General features: G+C 46.8%; 1 pseudogene; it reads left to right on the forward strand.

Annotated features, from left to right (window-relative positions):
• Positions 1–12,675: 12,675 nt before the first annotated feature.
• Positions 12,676–12,791, forward strand: LOC149469467 (U2 spliceosomal RNA; annotated as a pseudogene).
• The last annotated feature ends 3,410 nt before the right edge of the window (positions 12,792–16,201 follow it).

Consider the following 16,201-nt stretch of genomic DNA (forward strand, 5'->3'; position numbering starts at 1 on the left):
AGCCTCTAATGAGGATGCATGCTCTCCTTAGCAACCTCGTGCTATTGTAGATGTGGTTATCTCTGAAGATCTCATTAGCTTGGGAACACATTAGCAGACGGGAGAGGTGAAATCTTGACCTACTTAATTTCTTTGTCACCACTAGCGCCGTGCTGCAGAGAATATCAAAGCCTCTGGCTCCGAATACCCTTACACAGCAGCTTCTGGGTGTCACGTGGCATTCCACGCACACAGCACCACGGGAGCCCCATCCATGGTTTTCTGGGTGCGGCTCTGAAGGGTCAAAGACTAACTGCCAACGACGAATCCCTCACCGAAGACCAGTAGGCTGAAGAGGGAGCAGGCATGGTTGCCCTAGGTAAGGTTGGAAGGAGAAGACCACTGCTAGCAACAATTGGGCTCAACCAAAAACAGACCACTAAAATACCAATCACAAACCAAAAGAGCAATTTAGAAGGCTGAAAAAGGAAAAAAATGAGAAAGGAATGCGAAAAAATTGAGCGCAAATGTTTTTGAACACAACAAGAAGCTTATGTCGAAATGGTCGCCAAATCATGGCGAGGTCCAAACCCTCTGTGCCACTTGGTACAAGATATGCCATTTAGAATAACGAATGCCACTCTCACCAAACCTAAATGGTCAATGGACCTAAAGCTGAACTTCGGGATGAGCAAATGTCATCTAAATCCATTGGTCATGTGTATTCTTCCCTAAATCTCGGTGTGCTCTGTGTATTTCTTCCAGATCTGTGCAGTAATCCAGTGTAAAAAAGACCGCTCACTTCTGCTCTTTCCCCTTGAGCAGGGCAACTGGTCTTGTCCCCGCCTCTTCCTGTAGTTTTCATGTAGTGGGCGGAGCCTGCTGGGCCCCTCCCATAGCTCCACTCTCTGCACTGATGTCACTGCTACAATTACAAAGACTATCTGGCCTTGTACAAGCCTTTGGTGCGCACATAGTGGATATCATTTGAAGGAAAATAATAAAATCTAACATTTTATACCCAGAATTCAGCTTTAAAGGCAAATATTATTGGCAATCTCATAACCAGACAACGGCTTTCTGAAATTTGTACAATAAAAGCTAAATTGTAGCAGCTATGAACTCGGGCACTCCATTGCCCTTCAACTATGGACCTCAGATATCAATATCAGAAATAACTAGATTTTCCCAGAGGTGCCTTTCCCAGGCCTCTTTCTGAACCTAATTGGAGACTGTGGACTAATAAAACCCATTAGAAGTTCCCATGGTTTGATGCATGAGGCTTGCTTTCAGCAAAGTATATCTAAGCCCTAACTGGATCACATTTAGTTGCTGAAGTACTGTGTATAATATATTGTTGTCTTCAGCTTTTACTTTATCCTGTTTTCCTCCATCTCAGCACTGCTGATCTCCTGCAGCCTCTTTTGTCTATTTTATATCAACCTGAACCCGTACATTATGGTTCTGGAGCAGCTTCCTGATGGTGACAATGGTGGAGCTCGCCCATTTCACAGGGATGACACCCATTATTCAGGGCTGACACCCATTTCCTAGGGTTGACAACCATTACTCAGGGTTGATACCCATTACTCAAGGTTCACACCCATTACTCAGGGTTGACACCCATTACTCAGGGCTGACACCCATTACTCAGGGTTGACACCCATTACTCAGGGCTGACACCCATTACTCAGGGCTGACACCCATTACTCAGGGTTGACACCTATTTCTTTGGGTTGAAATCTATTACTCAGGGTTGACAACCAATACTCTGGGCTGACACCCATTACTCAGGGTTGACGCCCATTTCTCAGTGTTGATGCCCATTACCCAGGGTTGGCAACCAATACTCTGGGTTGACACCCATTTCTCAGAGTTTACAACCAGTACTCTGGGCTGATACCCATTACTCAGGGTTGACACCCATTTCTAAGGGTTGACACCCATTATTCAGGGTTGACATCCATTATTCAGGGTTGACAATCAATACTCTGGGTTGACACCCATTTCTCAGGGTTGACAACCAATACTCTGGGCTGACACCCATTACTCAGGGTTGACACCCATTTCTTAGGGTTGACATCCATTACTCAGCGTTGACAACCAATACTCTGGGTTACCACCAATTTGTCAGGGTTGACAACCAATACTCTGGGCTAACACCCATTTCTCTGGGTTGACACCCATTTCTCAGATAAGCTTGACCACTGTCACTATCAGGAAGCTGTTCCAGAACCATGATGTGCATGTAGAATCCATGTGGGCACAGGGTGACAACAAAGGAAGACAATTTGGAGACAGTTGTCTCCCTAAAGCCTGGTTCACAACTATGAGTTTTTTAGTGCATTTTGCAGAAACGCACCACAGTCCATTTAGCATGGTTTGCTATGGCACATGTTCACATCTATGCGTTTTTCAGCAGCTGCATTTTTGAAAAGGATCAACGACTTTTATAAACTAAACACAGGGCGTTTTTGGTTCAATAAACTTCAATGGACACGGCAGAAACACATGTAGTGTGTTTTTGATGATGTTTGCGTTTTGCTTTTTTTTGCCAATAGGAAAGTATTGACTTTGATTTAGACTTTGATGTAACTTTGAATGGGTGCGACTTTGATTCAACTTTGGATGGATGTGATCTGGATGTGACTTCGGTGCGACTTTGGATGGATGTGACCTGGATGTGACTTTGGATGGGTGCGACTTGGATGTGACCTGGATGTGACTTTGGATGGGGGTGACTTGGATGTGATTTGGGTGCAAGTTTGGATGGGGGTGACTTGGATGTGACCTGGATGTGACTTTGGATGTGACCTGGATGTGATTTGGGTGCAAGTTTGGATGGGGGTGACTTGGATGTGACCTGGATGTGATTTGGGTGCAAGTTTGGATGGGGGTGACTTGGATGTGACCTGGATGTGATTTGGGTGCAAGTTTGGATGGGGGTGACCTGGATGTGATTTGGGTGCAAGTTTGGATGGGGGTGACCTGGATGTGATTTGGGTGCAAGTTTGGATGGGGGTGACTTGGATGTGATTTGGGTGCAAGTTTGGATGGGGGTGACTTGGATGCAACTTTGAAAAATGAAAAAAAAATAAAAAGTATGATAGTTCTGTTCATGTACTGTGATTTTGATGCAACTTGACACTCTGGCACTCAAGTAGCATCAAAGTCACATCCAAGTCACACCCATCCAAAGTCGCATTGAAATTACACCCATCCAAAGCCGCATCAAAGTCACACCCATCCAAAGCCGCATTAAAGTCACATCCAAGTCTCACCCATGCAAAGTTGTATTAAAGTCACATCCAAGTCGCAACCATCCAAAGTCGCATAAAAGTGGCATTAAAGTCAATACGGCATTCCCCGAATTACAAACATTCAACTTACATACGACATACTTAGAAATGGAGGCAGCGTGATGTCACGCTGGTCCCAGAAACCGCCGGGCAGCCATCTTGGTGCTCACTGCATGCTGCCACCTACTGTCCGGAGGTCCTGTCAGCCACATCACTGCATGGCCAGTTAACCCTTCCCTATGCTATCCAAAACGTAAAAATAATTTTTTTGGCTGGAGTTACACTTAACAAATGTACGTGTTCCAACTTACATACAAATTCAGCTGAAGAACAAACCTACAGAACCTTGTTAGTAACCCTCGCTTTTCTATTGGCACAAAAAGAAACAAAACTGAGCCTAGTACCTCCATGGCAGGATCTCCAAGGGCAGTTTTCATAAATGCTGTAGGTCTGAAAAGAGTGAAGCTACTTTTGTTAGGCCATGACCGTGGTAATGATTGCATGGAAAGCTAATGGTTGGGTTTATATTCTGTAGCGGTGAAGACCACTCTCCTGCAGTACTTTATTTGCCCCTTTGTGATCCCAGTGGGTTGTCTACAATCTATATATGAACCAAGCCGGCTCAGAGGTCATCAGGTAATAGGTAGGCACTGCCTCCCGAGGTGGGCACACACTAGAGCCTTCCAGGCCAAGGCGCCCATGAACGGCCTCCGAGTCCAGGAACTGTCATTGGAAGTTAAAGGGATGAACAAATTAACAAGTGTGTTTAGCGGCTGTGCGTCTCTGGGCCGCCAGCCAGGACACAGATATCTGGGGATGGCTCAGAGTCAGGCCAGGCATGGTAGAATATGCCACCCTAGAAAGTGTAAACACACACAGAGCACACATTGGACGGCGTCCAGGAATTCCTCACCCGGAATCACAACTACCATCCGCAAACCATAACAGACTTAACCCCTTCCCCTCTGCCAACATCTACTCATTGCTGCACGGGCCTATTCATCTGTGCCATGCTGAGCCCGAGACTTCTGATGAAAGGCCTGGGGGTTCCTCTGATAGCAAATACCGAAATAAGCTGCTGGATCTGAACCAGAACAAAGGTGGACTCTGTTTACACAGCATAGGTAATGCTTGGTTAAATATCAGAAGATTAGAGAACAATAAAGTTATCAAAGGGAGATATTCTGGGGCTTTCAGCTAGTCATCATCATCAACAACCATGGATATGGGTCTCAGTGGATCGATTGTTGACGCAGGTCATCATGTACATTCTACGGATATAAAATACTTTACATATGAAGAAAGTCTGGAGCTCAACAATGAGTTTCTAGATTGGACCAGGCTGCCATGTAGTAATGAAGGGAAGACTGGCAGCTGGAACTGAATCAGTTGTCCTAGCAACACAGAAACGTTCCTGTACTTGTAGATACTGTTACTTATGAGAGGTGGACAAGCCATTGTAGCCTCTAGGAGCCGGGGGAAGCACGCTTCACAAAAAAACCCCTAAAGTCTCAAAAGGCTTTTCTCAACCAAAGTGCCGTGAGCACTGGACTCAGTTGGCCTGGATTAGTGTCATAAATTGACTTGGTGCTGGCGGGTTGGCCTCCAGCACCATAACAACCAACGGTGCTCCAGGGCCACAATGCATGGCATCACTCATTGCTGTCGGTGGCCAACCCACCAGCACCATGAAAATGCATGACACTGCTCCAAGGCAGGTGGTATGCAGGCAAACCCTCGGCATTCAGGAGAGGACAGAAGTCCATCTTCTCCAGGCCTGTTCCACTTCAGGCCCTCTGCCATGCTGCTGGAGTCAAAAAGCAGGGCTTTAATGTAAAGAGGGGGCTGTGTGATTGGGGACATCTATGATGGGCGGATTGTGTGATTGGGGATCTCTGTGATGGGTACTGTGTGAATGGGGAGCTCTGTGATGGGGGACTGTGTGAATGGGGAGCTCTGTGATGGGGGACTGTGTGAATGGGGAGCTCTGTGATGGGGGGCTAATTGGGGGGCACAGTAATGGGGAGACTGTGTGTTTGGGGGACTGTGTGATTGAAGGCCTCTGTGATGGGGGAATTGTTTGATTGGGCACCTCTATGATGGGGGGGACTGTGTGATGGAGGACTATGTGATGGGGGACTGTGTGAATGGGGAGCTCAGTGATGGGGGGGACTATATGACTCAGGGGTGCTGTGATGAGGGACTGTGTGATTAGAGGCCTCTGTGAAGGGGGGCATTGTGTGATTAGAGGCCTCTGTGAAGGGGGACTCTGTGGATGGGGGTGTTCTGTGATGGAAGACTGTGTGATTATGGGGATGTTTGATGGGGGGGGGGGAATGTGTGAATGAGGGCCCCTATTAAGGGGGTCTCTGTGATGAGAGACTGTGATTGGGGGTCTCTGTGATGGGGGACTGTGTGGTTGGGGGAGCTCTGTGATGGGGTAACTGTGTGATTGGGGACTTCTGTGATAGGGGGACTGTATGATTGGAGGCCTCTGTAAAGGGGGTCTCTGTGATGGGGGGCTATGTGATTGGGGGTGCTCTGTGATGGGAGACTGTGTGATTAGGGGGCTTTGTTATGGGGGGATGTGTGATTGGAGGCCTCCTTGAAGAGGGTCTCTGTGATGGTGGCACTGTGTGATCGAGGGAGCTCTGTAATGGGGCCACAGTGTGATTATGGGGCTCTGGGAAATAAGTACTGTGTGATTGGGGGAGCTCTGTAATGGGGGCACTGTGTGATTATGGGGCTCTGTAATGGGGGCACTGTGTGATTAGGGGAGCTCTGTAATGGGGGCACTGTGTGATTAGGGGAGCTCTGTAATGAGGGCACTGTGTGATTGGGGGAGCTCTGTAATGAGGGCACTGTGTGATTGGGGGAGCTCTGTAATGAGGGCACTGTGTGATTGGGGGAGCTCTGTAATGGGGGCACTGTGTGATTGGGGGAGCTCTGTAATGAGGGCACTGTGTGATTGGGGGAGCTCTGTAATGAGGGCACTGTGTGATTGGGGGAGCTCTGTAATGAGGGCACTGTGTGATTGGGGGAGCTCTGTAATGAGGGCACTGTGTGATTGGGGGAGCTCTGTAATGAGGGCACTGTGTGATTGGGGGAGCTCTGTAATGAGGGCACTGTGTGATTGGGGGAGCTCTGTAATGAGGGCACTGTGTGATTGGGGGAGCTCTGTAATGAGGGCACTGTGTGATTGGGGGAGCTCTGTAATGAGGGCACTGTGTGATTGGGGGAGCTCTGTAATGAGGGCACTGTGTGATTGGGGGAGCTCTGTAATGGGGGCACTGTGTGATTGGGGAAGCTCTATGATGGGGGCACTGTGTGATTATGGGGCTCTGTGATAGGAGTACTGTGTGATTGGGGAGCTCTGTGATGGGGGGACTGTGTGATTGGGGGAGCTCTGCGATGGGGCCATGGTGTGATTATGGGATTCTGTGATAGAAATACTGTGTGATTAGGGGCTCTTTGATGGGGGCACTGTGTGATTAGGGAGCTCTGTGATGTGTGTCTATGTGACTGGGAGGCCCTGTTGTGACAAGAGGACTTTAGGATGACTCTGCTGTAATGGGGGCTCTAATATATAGGGGCCTCTGATGTATAGGGAGATTTCTGATGAGATGTGGAGACTCTGACATGATGGGAGAACATTGACATGAAAGAAGCATTCATATCAGCAAGGTTTTCCGTTGCTAAGTAACCTTTACATTTTAGACAGTGGTGCCTTTTGCATACTTTTAAATGGTGTCGCCCCTTGAAGACGTCAAGTGACAAAACGCGTTGGGCGTGGCCTAGTGGACGTGACGTCGGGACGGTCCTCCCAGCTGTCGGCTGTGAGATCGCGGTGCAGGAGCTTTGCCCATGTTATTGGAAGACCGTTTGCTCCTTAGCTGCTCCATATGTGCTGCCTAGCTGCTCCATATGTGCTGCCTAGCTGCTCCATATGTGCTGCCTAGCTGCTCCATATGTGCTGATTGAATCACTATTGGTTGCTGTTCCTCTACTGGGATATCCTGCAGATCATTGCTCCCAGAACTGTTCCATATGTGCTGATTGGATCACTATTGGTTGCTGTTCATCTACTGGAATATCCTGCAGATCATCGCTCCCAGAACTGTTCCATATGTGCTGATTGGATCACTATTGGTTGCTTTTCCTCTACTGGGATATCCTGCAGATCATCGCTCCCAGAACTGTTCCATATGTGCTGATTGGATCACTATTGGTTGCTGTTCCCCTAGTGGGATATCCTGCAGATCATTGCTCCCAGAACTGTTCCATATGTGCTGATTGGATCACTATTGGTTGCTTTTCCTCTACTGGGATATCCTGCAGATCATCGCTCCCAGAACTGTTCCATATGTGCTGATTGGATCACTATTGGTTGCTGTTCCCCTAGTGGGATATCCTGCAGATCATTGCTCCCAGAACTGTTCCATATGTGCTGATTGGATCACTATTGGTTGCTTTTCCTCTACTGGGATATCCTGCAGATCATCGCTCCCAGAACTGTTCCATATGTGCTGATTGGATCACTATTGGTTGCTGTTCCTCTACTGGGATATCCTGCAGATCATCGCTCCCAGAGCAAAATGCTATCATGCTGGTTTATAATATAATCAGCACATAGCTCTGGTGAGTGGATTCATTTCATCTGGTGTCGGATTTGCACACGGGGGGGGGGGTTTGTTTCTAAATTGACATTAAGTTGATATGGGACTATCACCGTTTATGGTGGCTGGACTTATGTTTACATTTATGGATTTTATTTGTATTTCTATTATTTATCCTTGCATTGTTTGTGAATAATTAGCGCCCTCTTTATTTATACACAATTTCACCTTTTTTGGTTGGAGGTGCTGCTTATTATTTTATTTATCTTGTTATTTTCTGTGGCGCTTCTTATATTTGTTACATTAAAAAAAGTTCCAGGAGCATCGGCAAGCTGCTTCTTGGGATTCTCCCGGTTCCCAGTTTTCTATGACATGTTACACGAGCTGGTCTGGATTACTAAGAGTGTCTCGCCAATTGTGAGACTTAACACGAGTACAACATACGGTTCTCATGCTACCAGTCCTCACCAGGCGAAGTTACTCCTGACAGATACACTGTCCAGGCCTGCAGACGGTCTATAAATTGTGAATATTTTTATGAACTGCAGGACTGTCACAGACGTTCTCCTAAAGACACGCAGAGTTCATGGCTTTGCAGATCATTGATTGAACCGGCCCCCGCTGACTTTACGAGCAGCAATGGTTTAGGATAGAAATTCTAAATTATTATCTGGTCAAATTCAAACCAGGTTGGGAAAGTTTCATAATTTAGGATTGTTTGAAGGTCCTACAGAACTACTCCATCTAAAGCTGATAGTTTAGTTATTCATGGATGCCAGCAAGCTGAATGACAGTCTTACGTATATTTATCGTGGACTCCATTGATGAGCTATACCTGGTTCACACAATTGTGACCAGGAAACTATGTGACCAGAAATGGTGGTGTCAGCTTTCCACAAACCTGCCAGAACATACATAAGTGGGGAATCCAGCTGTGGGAGAGTGACACCGTCACTGCAGCCTCATGGGAGGGGCCATAAGTGATGTCACGGAACGTATCGGTGTATAGCAGATATTAGGACACACTAGGTAACTCTACCCTCCAACAGTTCCGATGACATTTAAGCCTCAGTGATTTTCTTGATCTCTTATCAGCTGCCTGGAACACAAAGGACAATTAGGTATTCAGTGACTGAGGTTCGTTCCTTATTTTGGACCCTCCCACAGTTGAATCTGGACCAAAGTATGATGAAATACCATCTAGAACGAGGTTCCCAACCTTATGGAAATACGTACCTTTTTCTGAAAGCCATTGTTTGCCCAGTAACCCTTGGCATAAGCTATAGGTAAGTTCCTACGTGTGTACAAATGTTTTCCAAAAAATCCCAGGATCCTTTTCAAATAATTAAAATAAGTTAACAACATCCTTTTTATATGAGATTTATTATTTGTATATGCTGAAGTGTTACAGTGAACCTAGTATAGGAATCCATCAGAGACCACTGTGGTATGGATACCATTGGATCGAAGACAGCAATGTACACTAATCTAGGAACATCATATCACCGCATGGCATCCCTCGGTCATGTAAAGTGCTATCATCAATCTTACCAAAACTGGCACAAAGGCCACCCCACCAAATCAAAGCTGGAATGAGAAGCAACCCACCATACTAAACCTGGCACAATGATCATCCCACCATACCAAACCTAGCACAATGATCATCCCACCTACCAAACCTGGCACAATGACCAAACCACCTACCAAATCTGGCACAATGATCATCCTACCATACCAAACCTAGCACAATGACCAAACCACCTACCAAACCTAGCACAATGATCATCCCACCTACCAAACCTGGCACAATGACCAAACCACCTACCAAACCTGGCACGATCATCCTACCATACCAAACCTGGCACAATGACCAAACCACCATACTAAACCTGGCACAATGATCATCCCACCATACCAAACCTAGCACAATGATCATCCCACCTACCAAACCTGGCACAATGACCAAACCACCTACCAAATCTGGCACAATGATCATCCTACCATACCAAACCTGGCACAATGACCAAACCACCTACCAAACCTGGCACAATGATCATCCTACCATACCAAACCTGGCACAATGACCAAACCACCTACCAAACCTGGCACAATGATCATCCTACCATACCAAACCTGGCACAATGACCAAACCACCATACTAAACCTGGCACAATGACCAACCCACCATACTAAACCTGGCACAATGACCAACCCACCATACCAAACCTAGCACAATGACCAAAGCATCTACCAAACCTGGCACAATGACCAAACCACCTACCAAATCTGGCACAATGATCATCCTACCATACCAAACCTGGCACAATGATCATTCTAACATAACAAACCTGGCACAATTATCATCCCACCATCCTAAACCTGGCACAATGACCAACCCACCATACCAAACCTAGCACAATGACCAAAGCATCTACCAAACCTGGCACAATGATCATCCTACCATACCAAACCTGGCACAATGATCATTCTACCATACCAAACCTGGCACAATTATCATCCCACCATCCTAAACCTGGCACAATGACCAAACCACCAACCAAACCAGGCACAATTATCATCCCACCTACCAAACCTGGCACAATTATCATTCCACCATACCAAACCTGGCACAATTATCATCCCACCATACCAAACCTCGCACAATGACCAAACCACCTACCAAACCTGGCACAATGATCATCCCACCTACCAAACCTGGCACAATGATCAACCCACCATACCAAACCTGGCACAATTATCAACCCACCATACCAAACCTGACACAACGACCAACCCACCATACCAAACCCGGCACAATAATCATTCCACCTAATAAACATGGCACAATGACCAAACCACCTATCCAACCTGGCACAATGACCAACCCACCATACCAAACCCGGCACAATAATCATCCCACCTAATAAACCTGGCAAAATGACCAAACCACCTAACAAACCTGGCACAATGACCAAACCACCTAACAAACCTGGCAAAATGATCATCTCACCTACCAAACCACCTACCAAACCTGGCACAATGACCAACCCACCATACCAAACCCGGCACAATAATCATCCCACCTAATAAACCTGGCAAAATGACCAAACCACCTAACAAACCTGGCACAATGACCAAACCACCTAACAAACCTGGCAAAATGATCATCTCACCTACCAAACCCAGCAAAATGACCAAACCACCTACCAAACCTGGCACAATGACCACACCACCATACTAATCCTGAAACAATGACCATCCCACTATAATGAATTTGGAACAAGGATCAACCATACTGAATCTGGCACCATCCCACCATATCGAATCTGGAATAAGGACTAAGTAATCATACTCTAACAGTTATGAACAACCTATCATATCAAATCTGGAACGAGGACCAAGCGACCATACTAAATCTGGCACAATGACCATACCACAATATCAAAACTGGCACAGTGACCGACCCACCGCGTCAAACCTGATAGAGGGACCATCCAGCCATATAAAAAAAAAATGGCAAAATGGCCATCTCAACATACTAAAGCTGTAAAAATGTTCTTCCCAATATATCAAAGCAGATACATGGATCATCCCATCATATCAAACCTGGCACCATGACCACTGATCTGGCTTTGTGCGCAGGGGAACAGAAAAAGGCTTTCCCCAAACTATTTCCCCACAGTTGGAATCGCACAATTGTCTAAAACATCTTTGTATACTGTAGAATTACCCGTACCCTTCACCGGATACACCTGAACTCAATCATTTTGACGTTGGGGGGGTCCACGTACATTTGGTTATATAGTAGATGTGATGGTTGGGTGTTCACACATTTTCGGCCATATAGTGTAGTTTTAATGCTTGTCTTGGAGGCCAAGTCCCAGATGTGTACATCTGCTGGAGCCATTGTGGGGGAAGGAAGTCTCTCTATCTTGGATTATACTTTGATATTATGAACAGTGCAACAGAAAGAACTGGAAGAGCAGAGCCTATGGAGCAAAGATTGTGTCCCAAACAAACAACGAACCTGTCCCATCAGGCTTCCTAAACAACTGAAATGGTCCACTTTTAGGTGGACTAAGCCTTTAAATAAAGCCATGTGGAGTCATGCGGCCCTGGCCCAGCACGACTCTACATCTGTACGAGACAAGTCAGTGACACGGATTGGATCCATCATTATTTACGTGTTTGTCGAGGCCGCATCTAAACAAGATCACTGTCAGTTATGGTAGAAAACCTTTTTTTTTTTATTCCACAAATATCAAACTCTACAACCGGGGAACATTGGCTGATCGCAGACGTGTGATTTAACACAGGATAATCATGTACATACACTGTTTATAGCAAGAATTGTCAGCGAGATGATGTAAATCAGGATCAATCAGTGTTTTCCTTCCTTTCTCATTTGCCTTTTAAATTACCCAGAATCCCTGGCAGCTCAGTACGCCCGGGGAATTCCTCTCCTCTGCTCCGGAGACATGTGGGTCCCCTCACAACTGTCTGCTCAGAACTTTACCCGACATTCGCCAAGAAACAATCTGGCCTATCAACCAATACAATCGCAAGGATATCATATTTCCTGTCAGTCTGCAATGCGATTTTTTTTTTCATTGAGCGCTTTAATAAATGAGTGGAAAAACAATGTTTCACTGTCTGTTCTATCACCGGGGTCAGCAGTGCAGGATGAACTTCCAGAAACAAAGTCTGAGCCATTGTACTCGGCAAATCTTCTCTCATTAGAAAGGCTTATTAAAGTGGACCTGTCACCAGGTATATATTTTCTCGCTTCTCGGCCTTTTGGCTAAGATCAAGTGTAGTATCTGTTCTTATCAGTGTCCAGTGGGGGTGCTCCCGGCCATTCTAGCTTTGCAGGGATGGCTGTTGTATAGTACCCTCACTGGTATGATGGGGGTCCGGAAGGCTAGTACCGGAGGGACAGAAACCGGGGAGCGCCAAGATGCGTTCTGGGGCCCTGGGAGTAATTCCTCTGGGAAAGCTGGAAAGACCCAGTACCTCCTGATTTGGACGGCTCTACCTTGGTCTGGCCAGGGGCTGAGGAGGCAGAAAGTCCGCAAACACGGTGCCCCCTGAGTAGTTGCCTCAGGGGTGCTCTAAGTAGCACTTGGGTGTGGGACCCCACGATGCGAATGAGCACATGGTCACCGAGTTTAAAACACTTTTTGCACTGCGCCTCTAGGACCGGGCCTTTTGGTCAAGTTCTGGGCAATTTTTTTGCTACAGGCCTCAGGGTCTGGTCAGTGCACAATTTGGGCACGACACTTTTTTATTATTTTTTATAGATTTATTTAATTATTTATTTATTTATTTTTTCTCACCCCACGTTTGTCACTTTTTACTTATGTGTGTGTTTTTCTCACAGGATGGAGGGTGTGGGTCCTCGGGCCTGCCCTGAAGTCTAGGGGGAGGATGTGTGGCCCTACGGTTCCTTCCTCCCCTGTCCCTAGGTTTTCTCTTCGGGAGAACCCCCTGGCCTAGTACTGGATGTCCGGCTTCGGCTGGGCATAAGGAACGGTGGTCCACCAGGCCTTTTGGCCAGGAGGACCAAATGGGAACCTTGTCCCTGTCAGGAGCTTCGTGCCCCGGGGGATCAGGGTAGTGGTCCAACCCCTTCGGGGGTAGGACAAAGCACACCCCTAAGTGCACTTTTTGTGTGGTGTTTTGCACTTGCACTTTTTTGTGAACACTTACGGGTTTTTTCGTTATAGTTGCACGTTTGCGGACTTAAAAAAAACAAAAAAACACAGGTATATTTTCTCATGTATGTAACGAATCAATGTAACACTTCTAGATATTTAACATATTTCTGATTCCAAAGGACAGGGACAGAGCATTATCACCTAGAGCAGGAGGTGCCTGAACAGTGGGACAATGGCAGGATCACCAGGGATTTCTTTAATGAAAGCTTCAGGTTTTATAAAGATTGAAAATGATTTGTCATGGACTGTTGCACTTCCCTGCTCCTTGTTCTACAGATAAATCACACGTCACACCTCTGACAGAAAGATATGTTCCTTGAGCTTCACCCTGGAACACTCGCCACGGCTTAAATCCACCACCAAGGTCCAACCGCCATGGTGTAAAAACATGTGGCGAGGATAGAATACGATTAGCCAAATTCTAAAGCGTCTTGTTTTTTCGACCTCCAGCGGTAAATTGAAGGCATACGTTGGAGAGGCCAACGGGGACCAAAGAACATCAAGTTGATTCATCAAATTAGTGGAAGCATAATTGTGCCGCATGAGCAGCTGGAGGATTCGTCATGTAGAAAACCTGTCAGGCAGCCATCAGCCTTAATGTTAAATAGAAATGCCGACTTCTACCGCCAAGAGTTTGACATTCACTGGACTTAAACCTGATAAAGACGCCATTTGCTTAAAGAACCGCTGAGGAGTCCTCAAAGGTTGACTTTAATCACATCAAAGCTGTTAAGGAACCAAGACGGAGGTAGAAAGATCTCATTGGACCAAGAGCTTTGTGGGAGAGTAGCTTACAAGGCAAACCTGATTCCTCAAACCATCCCAAACTACGTGACTGTGCCTGCTCTCCCCACTATCGTAGACCAAATGACAGCACAGCTTATGTAGGGGCCAACAAGTGGTCAAACAGGAGAGCTTGGAGACCATCTCCAGTGATTAGAACTAGAGTCCCAGTCTGGGGTTTGCGTGTTTTCCCTGTGCTTGCGTAGGTTTCCTCTGGATACTCTGGTTTCTTCCCACGCTCCGAAGTCATGCTGGTAAGCTGTTAGCCCCCTAGTATGATATTCTACTGAGCATGCCCAAGATGGCTGCCTCACCATCTGCCCCAACAGCAGACAGCAAGCTTGGAGTCCCTTTGGAGAAAAGCGCTATAGAAATATTAACTGAAGAATCTCCAGGCAAAACTGAACACCCCCAACAACTCGCCCCCTTCCACCTATTTCAGGCCCTTCCTAACCCTCTTTGACTTATCCTCCATGGCTCTCTGTGACACTTCTTCTGGTGTAAGCCATCTGATGACAATGGCTCCCCTCATTCCTTGTGCAGGTGTCACAGGCAGTGTTGGGACAAGGTCATCTAAAGTCCAGGGCGAGGATGAAAAACAGCACCCCACCCAAAAAAACATTTTATGAGCATTATCAGCAAAAATCTCCACCTCCCCCCCAAAAAAAGCACTATTCTTAACACTTACCCCCTAAGCATAAATTCCCTTTACAAGCCAAAATTCTCCCCAAGCCAAAATCTCCCCTCTTCCAGCTCAAATCCTCTCCCTCCCCAAATCCCCCCTCCTAGCAAAAATCCTCTACAATTCAAATTTCCCCTCTGAGCATAAATCCCCCCCCCCCTCCAAATCCCCCTCTCCCAGCACAAATCCCACCCTCCCAATCCCCTCTCTTAGCACAAACCCCACCCCAAATTTCCCCTCTGAGCATAAATCCCCCCCCCTCCAAATCCCACTCTCCCAGCACAGATCCCACCCCCCAAATCCCCTCTTTTAGCACTAACCCCACCCCAAATTTCCCCTCCTAGTACAAATCCCCCCAATCTTCCTAAAACAAATACACCCTCCTAGTTCACATTCCTCCCTCCATAGCACCCCTACTAGCACAACCCCCGAATCCCCACTGCGCCCAGGACAGTCGCCCCTCCTGCCCACCCCGTCCCGGCCCTGGTCACAGGGATGGCAAATGAGTAAACATTTCCTTAATGGGTTCACAAACAGAAATAATAATCTAACTCTTGCCCGCTCCATCCAAAAAACTGACCACAATTGGGCCTTAAATCCAAGTAGTTTGATGGTTCAAGCTATCGGGACACCATGAAAAAAGCCAGCCGTGGGAAGGCCATTGGAGGACACAATCATGGCCCAGAGCGGTTCCTCCGAGGCAGAGGCTCATCAGGAGGTTCTACATGAGCAGCGATGATCCCACATTAACTGCCAGGACACGTTGAGAGATGTGGTGGAGAGATAACTGACACTGATATTTGCTTGTGATCATTTCCAGAAAGAACACAGATCATTTTGGAGAAGATAAGCAAACACAGGGCGCTCAGCCAACTCCACCACATATGGTTCCCTGAACCAGACCTCTGTTCTGCCTGGCGCTCCCATATGACCACCGTTATTAAGGTCGCGCCGTATGCCAAAGAAGATTCCAGACAATAACTGGAGCTGGATTGTGCCTGGCTTCATCCGTTCCCGGGATGGAACTGGTCAGACCTGTCTGGTGAGGTTGTTTATTAGACGGTAACATACAATGGAGCTATAAATTCAGTCTGGCTGTGTATTTCCTCTGACAGAGAAGAAAAG

This window comes from Staurois parvus, unplaced genomic scaffold (genome assembly GCF_062004578.1).
Source record: "Staurois parvus isolate SC_StPar_1 unplaced genomic scaffold, SC_StPar_1.0 ptg000069l, whole genome shotgun sequence".
Lineage (NCBI taxonomy): Eukaryota > Metazoa > Chordata > Amphibia > Anura > Ranidae > Staurois > Staurois parvus.